This window comes from Salvelinus sp. IW2-2015, linkage group LG5 (genome assembly GCF_002910315.2).
Source record: "Salvelinus sp. IW2-2015 linkage group LG5, ASM291031v2, whole genome shotgun sequence".
In the NCBI taxonomy this organism is placed as follows: Eukaryota; Metazoa; Chordata; class Actinopteri; order Salmoniformes; family Salmonidae; genus Salvelinus; species Salvelinus sp. IW2-2015.
In genome coordinates, this window is record NC_036844.1 from 35,024,761 (window position 1) to 35,035,204 (window position 10,444).

Genomic DNA, 10,444 nt, shown 5'->3' on the forward strand with positions numbered 1-10,444 from the left:
TTCCATAGAGACACGGATAACAGTGCTCTATATGAGAACAATATAGGCACAAGACATAAATACACGTAGACTAGTAACAACAACCCAATAACATACAACACCATAGACAAAACAAACATACATCCCATGTCACACCCTGACTAACAAAATAATAAAGAAAACAAAGATACTAAGGTCAGGTGCAGTATACCAGCCAGGATGAAGAATGTTCCACTGATAAACTTGACTTTGACCCGGGTCCTGTTACTCTTGATGAAGTTACAGCACTTGGTCCCAAAGATGGACCCCATCTCTCCCAGAGATCCCAGGATGGAGGAGATGGAAGTGATTGTCATAGAAGCACATTTGACCCCAACGGGGGGTACTTAAGAAATTACTATCCAGACAACACAGGGCACTAGGGAGACTATCCATCCAAAGGCTCCCAAAAACATGACTCAATCTCACTCGGTGGACAGGAGCTGCACAGTATGACACCCATAACCAGGAGCAGGGCCGCTGCCTCCCAGCAGATGTAGAGTGAGGCCCCCAACTCCCCCAACTGGTGCTGGCCGTCCAGGAGACAGCAACGAGCACCAGGATTACAGCCAGGATGAAGATCATTCTGGAGATTATCATTTCTTTGGCCTRGGACTTTTTGTTATTGATGTAGTTGGTGCACTTGGCACCGAATATGGATATTCCCAGTACCCAGAAGATGATGGCCAATGCTCTGACGGCTGCTGATCCTGGGTTAAGGCCAGCATGTAGTCGTAGACCTGACACTGCATCAGGTCCCAGGTCAGGTCCCAGGTCCCAGGTTACATGAGAGGTGGCGGTGTTGTAAGGTTGTAAGGTCTACACCTGTTGCATTCGGCACATGTGACAAATTAAATTTGATTTGAAGCTAGCCAGTCTGCACACTGGCTAAAATGTTTTCCATCAATAGTATCTTATATGATCTTATGTTAACACAGCCCAGTGTTTCTCAATATAAATGCACAGAACTGAATTAAGTTTCATAGTCTTCAAAAAGTGTTAGGGGATTTTGTGCAATACAGCAATATTGTTAACTTTTGCCAGTGAAACAACCTATTCATTCAGATGTGGGTCAGTATGTGGATGAGACACACTTGAGGGAGACACTAGTGACATTCAGTTAGATTGAAACTACATGCTGAAAAACATTTAAGTTTGAAATAAGTAATTGTAAGGTTGGATTCATGGACTGAAATACAGAAAGGATAGTGTCGACGCCTGACATAGCTAAGTTTGCTTTGTATGTTTCTATGTTTTTGTTTGGTCAGGGTGTGAATCTGAGTGGGCATTCTATGTTGTATGTTAGTTTGTCTATTCCTATGTGTTTGGCCTGATATGGTTCTCAATCAGAGGCAGGTGTTTCGTTGTCTCGATTGGGAGCCATATTAGGTAGCCTGTTTTGTCATTGTGGGTTATGGGTGATTGTTTATGTTAGTTCTTGTGTCAGCACATTTCTTATATGGCTTCCGTTCGTTGTTCGTTTATTGTTTTTATAGTTTGTTCATGTTCTCTGTTTATTAAATTCATGATGAACACATACCACGCTGCATTTTGGTCCTCCTCGATCCTTCTCCAACTACTCCTCCTCAACGCAGGACGCGACGAGCGTGACACGATAGAGGTTGTTTTATCATGAATTACATATAGAATCACAATTATATTCTCTCCATTGCTTTATGAATTAAAGAAAGTACAGTTTCTCTGTTAAAGAGTAGCAGCAGCAGCTGCACAGACTAGATCCCACACATATTACATAAACTCCTCTATGCCTGTTGAAGACAAGAGCTGTTGTGGGAGGTTGATGTAGTCTGTCGTTGAGTCTGCTGGTTCCTCTTGAATGATGCACAGCAGTATGGTCCCTCCTATCAGGAGCATGGAAGTGGACCACCTCTGAACTTCAGCTAAAATTACCAGCTTATGTTGGGTAAACAGGAGAATGGTAGCGCTGCAGGTGGACATCCGTTCTTAAGTAATGGTCAACCAAAAACACAGTGGTTGTCACGTTCAATCGTAATGTGAAGAGAGAGGCGCAAGGCGCAGCGTGATATGAATACATCTTCTATTTATTCATGAAGATGAACACTAAACAAACATACAAAAAACAAAACAAAATAACAAATAACAAAATAAACGAACGTGAAGCTATCATACAAAAGTGCAGACACAGGCAATAGACATAGACAATAACCAAGAAATACCCAACGGAACTATGGCTGCCTAAATACAGTTTCCAATCAGAGACAATGATCAACAGCTGCCTTCTAATTGAGAACATCTAGGAACAATAGACATACAAACACGCTAGACGAGTAAAACACCCCATAAACATACAAAACCCCTAGACAAAACCAAACACATACATCCCCATGTCAACCCTGACTAACCAAAATAATAAAGAAACAAGATAACTAAGGTCAGGGCGTGACAGTGGGTGCTGCAGTATTACCACCAGGCTGCTTGAAACTACATGCTGAAAAACCCTTGAGTGTGAAATAAATAATTTTAAGCTTCGATCCATGGACTGAAATGAACTATACAATAGACTAATGATAACAGTTTCATAACATGGTTGAAATAATTATACACTATGATATATGTTTCAGTCAGAAGATCCCAGTCACTGACTGTAGGCTTGTGGTTAACGTGGTGAACATAAACAGGAAATGCACAGCAGCAACCAGGAAACACTTTGCATCCAGATATGTTTTTTATTTGAACATCTTTAATTAACATGGTTAAACAAACAACCTCTGATTCAATTATTTCTCTACTTAAATTCATCCCATTTTAAAGAAGCATAAAGAGAAGTATCAATACTGGTATAGAACATCAGAGAGGAAACAGTCAGAATATGTCCCTTCATTGCAGTCTCCTCAGGAACTCCCACTCTAAATTAACTGAATATTTGAACACAATATGACAAACTCCTCGTTGACGTGTTAAAGACAAGGTGGAACAATAACTATGTTTCTTTCACACATATCTGGTCCTTTCCAACTTTTTAACATTGAACAGAAACGATAGAGGTTGTTTTATCATAGAATTACATATAGAATCACAATKATATTCTCTCCATTGYTTTCATTWMAAGARAGTACAACCTCTCTGTTAAAGCAGTWGCAGCAGCAKCTRCASCACAATATGACATAAACTCCTCTATGACCTGTTGAAGACAGAGTTGTTAGTGGGATGTTGATTGACTTTTTAACATTGAACAGAAAGGATAGATGTTGTTTCATCATAGAATTACATACAGGGCCTTCAGAGTGTGTACAGGGCCTTGCAAAAGTATTCACCCCCTTGGCGTTTTTCCTATTTTGATGCATTACAACCTGTAATTTAAATGGATTTTTATTTAGATTTCATGTAATGAACATACACAAAATAGTCCAAATTGTTGAGGTTGAGGTGAAATGAAAAAAAATGTACTTCAGAAATTTCAAAAGAATAAAAANACATAGACAATTCCCCACAAACAGCTAAAGCCTATGGTTGCCTTAAATATGGCTCCCAATCAGAGACAACAATAACCAGCTGTCTCTAATTGAGACCCAATTCAGGCAACCATAGACTTTCCTAGATACCTACACTCAAAACAGACACAGCTAGACTTCTATACTAAACATAAACCCAACTACTCTAATAAACCCCCTAAACCTTACAACCACCCTAGACACTACAAAAACACATACATTCCCCATGTCACACCCTGACCTAACTAAAATAAAGAAAACAAAGAATACTAAGGCCAGGGCGTGACAACTGGTATAGAACATCAGAGAGGAAACGTGAGAATATGTCCCTTCATTGCAGTCTCCTCAGGAACTCCCACTCTGAATTAACTGAATATTTGAACACAATGTCATAAACTCCCCTTTGACGTGCTAAAGACAAGGTGGAACAATAACTATGTTTCTTTCACACATATCTGGTCCTTTCCGACTTTTTAACATTGAACAGAATAGAGGTTGTTTTATCATAGAATTACATATAGAATCACAATTATATTCTCTCCATTGTTTTCATTAAAAGAAAGTACAACCTCTGTTAAAGCAGTAGCAGCAGCAGCTGCACCAGACTATGATCCCAACACAATATGACAAACTCCTCTATAACCTTTTTAACATTGAACAGAAAGGATAGATGTTGTTTCATCATAGAATTACATAGTGCCTTGCAAAAGTATTCACCCCCTTGGCGTTTTTCCTATTTTGATGCATTACAACCTGTAATTTAAATGGATTTTTATTTGGATTTCGTGTAATGAACATACAAAAATAGTCCAAATTGTTGAGGTGAAATGAAAAAAAAATTACTTCTGAAATTTCAAAATAATAAAAAAGTGAAATGTGGGTGCATTTGTCTTCACCCCTTTGCTATGAAGCCCGTAAATAAGATCTGGTGCAACCAAATACCTTCAGAAGTCACATCATTAGTTAAATAAAGTCCACCTGTGTACAATATAAGTGTCACATGATCTGTCACATGATCTCAGTATATATACACACCTGTTCTGAAAGGCCCCAGAGTCTGCAACAGCACTAAGCAAGGGGCACCACCAAGCAATCGGCCCTATGAAGACCAAGCTCTCCAAACAGGTCAGGGACAAAGTTGTGGAGAAGTACAGATCAATCAATAAATCAAATGTATTTATAAAGCCCTTCTTACATCAGCTGATGTCACAAAGTGCTGTACAGAAACCCAGCCAAAAAAACCCTAACAGTGAATACGGAACGCTTCAGTCTGGTTTTAGACCCCATCATAGCACTGAGACTGCACTTTCCCACCAACAATATCGAACCATCAACCTCCCTCCTATGACTTCTTGCCAGCTCGCTAGCGCGGAGCGTTGATTGAGTGCGTTCGCTTCGAGCCTCTCGGCTGGTTCCCTCTTGAAGATGCAGCAGCCAGAGTTTGGTCCCTCTATCAGGAACATGGAGTCAGGCCACCTATTGAACTTCCAGTCCCAGTAACCCAAAAACAACAAATGATCCAGCAGGTATGGGAATATTTGAATCATCGCCTTAACTGCGTCAACCACCAGAAGACCGTGTGGTGAGCTGGACGGATACCCAGCCAGGAGAAAGAATCGTCTACTGATAAACCCTTGCCTCTGTGACCGCGGGTCCTGTTAACTCTTTGATGGCAGATACAACAACTCTCGTTCCCCAATAGATGGACATCTCCTCCTACGAGTACCCAGGATGGAGGATCGATGGAAGTGATGCGTCTCAAGCCCTTTTGAGCCAACTGGAGGGTCCATATGAGAACGTACTGATGCTCAGACAACACAGGGAACATAGGGAGAACTATCCATCCAACGGCTCCAAAACATGAACTCCACTCTCACTAGCGTGGGCAGGAAGCTCCGCACAGCTATCGCGCCCCATCAACCAGCCGCGGGAGGAGGGGGCTGGCCTAGCAGAAGAGCGAGGTGCCCCCCAGCACAGTCAGCCGCTCCAAACTCGGTGGTGGCCGTCCAGGAGAAGAGCAGCCAACGAGACACCAGGAGTTACAGCCAGGGATGAGGATATTCTGGAGATGATCATTTACTTTGGCCTTGGACTTTTGTTATTGATGTAGTGGTGCATATTGGCCTGATATGGAGAACATCCCCGAAACCCCAGAAGATGATGCGATGATGTTTCATGGCCCTGCGGTCGCCGTCGCAGGTTCTGAAGTATAGGCGCCAGCATGGAGTTAGTTAGACTCTGTAACAGGCTGCATCAGGTCCCAGGTCAGGTCCCAGGGTTACAATGAAGATTGATAATGTTGTAAGCGTATACTACACTGTTGTATTCGGCATATGTGACAAATTGACATTTTATTGATTTGAAGCGTAGCCAGTCCTGCGACACTGGCTCATTAAATTCCGAGCCTCACTAGTATCTTATAGGTATTCTTATCGTTTACACAGGCCCAGGTGTTTCTCATATAAATGCACAGAACTGAATTAAGCTTCAATAGTCTTGCAAAGGTTTCAGGGGATCTTTGTTGGCAAATATTGCCGTTATTGCTAACTTCGCAAAGGAAACAACATTATTCGTTTCAGATGTGGGGCGGATTGTGGTGATGCACACAACTGTACGGAGATACTAGTGACATTCATTAGATATGAAATACATGCTTGAAAAAACCCTTGAGTGTGAAAAAATAATTTTAAGTTCGATCCCTGGACTGAAATGTAACTAATACATATAAAGACTAATGATAACAGTTTCATAAACAATAGGTTGAATAATTGAACACTATGAGAATGTTCAGTCAGAAAATCCCAGTCACTGACTGGTAGGCTTGTTGGTTAACGGTGGTAACACTAAACAGGAAATGCAACAGCAGCAACCAGGGAAACAACTTTTGCGAGAATCCATGTATTACTGTTTTTTATTTCTTTAAATTTAACAGATTTTAAAAACAAATACAACCTCTACAATTTCATTCTCTCACTTACAACTTCATCCATTTAAAGAAACATAAAAGAGAAGTATCAGTACTGGTATGAGAACTCAGAGAGGTAAACAGTAGAATTATGTGTCCCTTCATTTTGCAGTCTCCTCAGCGAACTTCCCACTATCTAAACTTAACTGAATATATTTGAACACAATATGCATAAACTCCTCGCTTTGACGGTTTTAAGACAAGGTGGAACACAATAACTAGTTTCTTTCACACATAATTGGTCCTTTCCAACCTTTTTACATTGAACTAGAAACGATGAGGTTTGTTTTATCATAGAAGTTAGCATATAGAATCACAATGTATATCTCCTCCCATGTTGTTCAATTACCAAGAAGTACAAACGCTCTCTGTTAAAAGGCAGTAAGCAGCAGCATCTGCTACCACAATATGACATAAACTCCTCTGGATGACCTGTTGAAAGACAGAGTTGTTAGTGGGAATGTTGATTGACTTTTTAACATTGAACAGAAGGATAGATGTTGTTTCATCATAGAATACATACAGGGCCTTAGTCAGGGCCTTGCAAAAGTATCCACCCACTTGGCGTTTTCCTATTTTGATGCATTACAACTGTAATTTAAATGGATTTTTATTTGATTTCATGTAATGAACATACACAAAAATAGTCCAAATTGTTGAGGTTGAGGGTGAAATGAAAAAAAATGTACTTCAGAAATTTCAAAGATAAAAAAACTGAAAATGTGAGGGTGCATTTGTATTCACCCCTTTGCTATGAAGCGTAAATAATATATGGCAAACAAATACCTTCAGAAGTCACGATATTGTTAAATAAAGTCCACCTGTGTACAATAAAGTGTCACATGATCTGTCACATGATCTCAGTATATATACACCTGGTTCTGAAGCCCCAGAGTCTGCAACAGCACTAAGCAAGGGCACCAAACCAGCAATCGGCCCTATGAGACCAAGTGCTTCCAAACAGGTCAGGGACAAGGAGAAGTACAGATCAATACAATAAATTCAATTTATAAAGCCCTTCTTACATCAGCTGATTCACAAAGTGCTGTACAGAAACCCAGCCGAAAAACACCCTAACAGTGAATACGGAACGCTCTAGTCTGGTTTTAGACCCCATCATAGCAACTGAGACTGGCACACTTGTAAGGTTAAAGGTTTACTTTTAATGGCATCAGACCGAGGCTCTGCATCTGTCCTCTGTGCTTCCTAGACCGTTAATGGCTGCTTTTCCTGAACCAATCCGATACCAACATTCTTTTGGAAGACTGGAACCCACCAAAGTTGGTCTAACGGACAAGTCCGCTGGTTTAGATCTTAATCTGTCTGGAAAGATATCAGTTTGTCTCTGTGGATGGTTTGTCCCTGCAATCGGAGAAGCAACCTGTCAATTGCGGTGTTCCTCAAGAGCTCCGATTTAGGACCACTATTGTTTTCACTATATGATTATTACCTCTTGGTGATCGTCATTCGGAAAATAATGGTTAACTTTCACCTCGCTATGGCAGGATGACGACACAGCTGTTAATTTGATGAAACTACATGGTGAAGCCGCCTAAAATGCGCCTCCTGAACCTGTGTTTCAGGGACATAAGAAAGTGAGGAATGCGGCAAATGTTCTATGTTTAAACTAGACAAACACAGATGCCTTGTTCAAAGTCCCAATGAAACAAAAATATGACTTTCTGTTGAATCTGGACAATTACATCTGAATGGGTTGTACAGTGTCTAATAAAACGTAAGGACCTACGGCTTTGACTGCTGGGACCCTGCTCTCTCTTTTGATGAACATAGTCCAAGACTGTTTCAGGACAGCTTTTACCAATCTACGTAACATTATAAAGATCAGAAACTTCTGTCCAAAAAATTATGCAGAAAGAATGGTACCCATGCTGTTTTCACTTCTAGGTTAGATAGCAATGCTCATTTTCCGGCTTACGCCGGATAAAGCAGAAATAATAGAACTTCAGTTTAGTGCTAAACACGGCCTTCTAGAATCTTTGACGTAGTAACCAAAAAAGGTGATCATATTACTCAAAGTGCTTAGCCTCTCTACACTGGCTTCCTGTTAAGGCAAGGGCTGATTTCAAGGTTTTACTGCTATTCGCTACCAAAAGCATTACACTGGGCTTGCTTGCTACTATCTTTCCGAGTTGGTCCTGCCATACCATACCTACACGTAGACGCAAGGCGCAGTGCCCTCCTTACCGTCCTAGAATTTTTAAGCAACAGCTGGAGGCAGGTTTTCTCCTATAAGATCTCCATTTTAATGGATGGTCTGCCTAAATCCATGTGAGAGACACAGACTCGGTCTCACCTTTAAGTCTTTATTGAAGACTCATTTCTCTTCGAGTAGGTCCTATGATTGATGTGTGTCTGGCAGGAGTGTGAAAATGAACGGAAAGGCACTGGAGCAACGAACCGCCCTTGCTGTCTGCCTGGCCAGTTCCCCTCTCTCGCACTGGGATTCTCTGCCTCAAACCCTATTACAGGGGCTGAGTCACTGGGTAACTGGTGCTCTTCCATGCCGTCCCTAGGAGGGGTGCGTCACTTGAGTGGATTGAGTCACTGAACGTGATCTTCCTGTCCGGTTGGCCCCCCCCCTTGGGTTGTGCCGTGGCGGAGATCTTCGTGGCTATACTCGGCCTTGTCTCAGGATGGTAAGTTGGTGGTTGAAGATATCCCTCTAGTGGTGTGGGGGTTGGCGCTTTGCAAAGTGGGTGGGGTTTATATCCTGCCTATTTCACTGTCCGGGGGTATCGTCGGATGGGGCACACAGTGTCTCCCGACCCCTCCTGTCTCAGCCTCCGAGTTTTATGGCTGCAGAGTTTGTGTCGGGGGGCTAGGGTCAGTATGTTATATCTGGATTATTTTCTCCTGTCTTATCTGGTGTCCTGTGTGAATTTAAGTATGCTCTCTCTAATTGTCTGTCTCTTTTCTTTCTTTCTTATTCTTCTCTCTCTCTGCGGAGGACCTGAGCCGCTAGGACCATGCCTCAGGACTCCTGGCTTGATGACTCTTGTGCTTTGCTGTCCCCAGTCAACCTGGGCCGTGCTGCTTGCTCCAGTTTCAACTGTTTGCCTGCGGCTAATGGAACCCTGCCTGTTCACCGGACGTGCTACCTGTCCCAGACCTGCTGTTTTCAACTCTTTAGAGAACAGCAGGAGCGCGTACAGATACTCTGAATGATCGGGCTATGAAAAATCCAACTGAGCATTTAGCTCCTGAGGTGGCTGACCGGTCTATCGGTTCTCGCTGCTAATGGTTCCCAGTGCTAACTAGACTTGCCCGGTTGGTTTTAGCGGTTCTAAGTACGACGGAACCTGCATAAGACTTAACATGAATGCATGGTGATATTTAGTCAGGAACAGTTACAAGGTTCCCAGATTACAATGCAGATCCTGGAAATAATAATGCCAATCCAGACGACCCATTAGCTCAATGTTACGATTTCCATGACTTCCATACCTATCATCCCTAATCCCTCATGTCACCCAAATGTAATCATAATCGCCTAATACAAAACGTTTTTCCAATGATCGTTAATCCTCTTGACCTTTTATCCTCTGCGTTGTATAATATTTAAAATATTCTAGCATGGAGCCCATCAACATTAGCCGTCTCTCCTATGCACGTCATCGACTCAGCACGCATATGTTCAACATACATGAGTTTATCCTGAGGATGCTTCTGTAAGATTGGAGAGCTGATCCACTCAGAAACCTCTATTAAATTGTTATATCCTCTATATTCGATGGGGGAGATGTGTTTGCGACCACCATATGGTGAAAAACTCACTCAGTTTTTCAGATACATCCATAAAAAAAACGCATTGTGTAACAATATAGAAGCTGTGGGAGACCAAAACCTGGAATAAACCAATATATGACATTGGATAAGATATAATCCGTAATAACTCATCCAAAAACCATGTGTCAGCGGATAGATGAATGAACTTCCCAATCGAGTTGGGTCTACATAGACAATAATA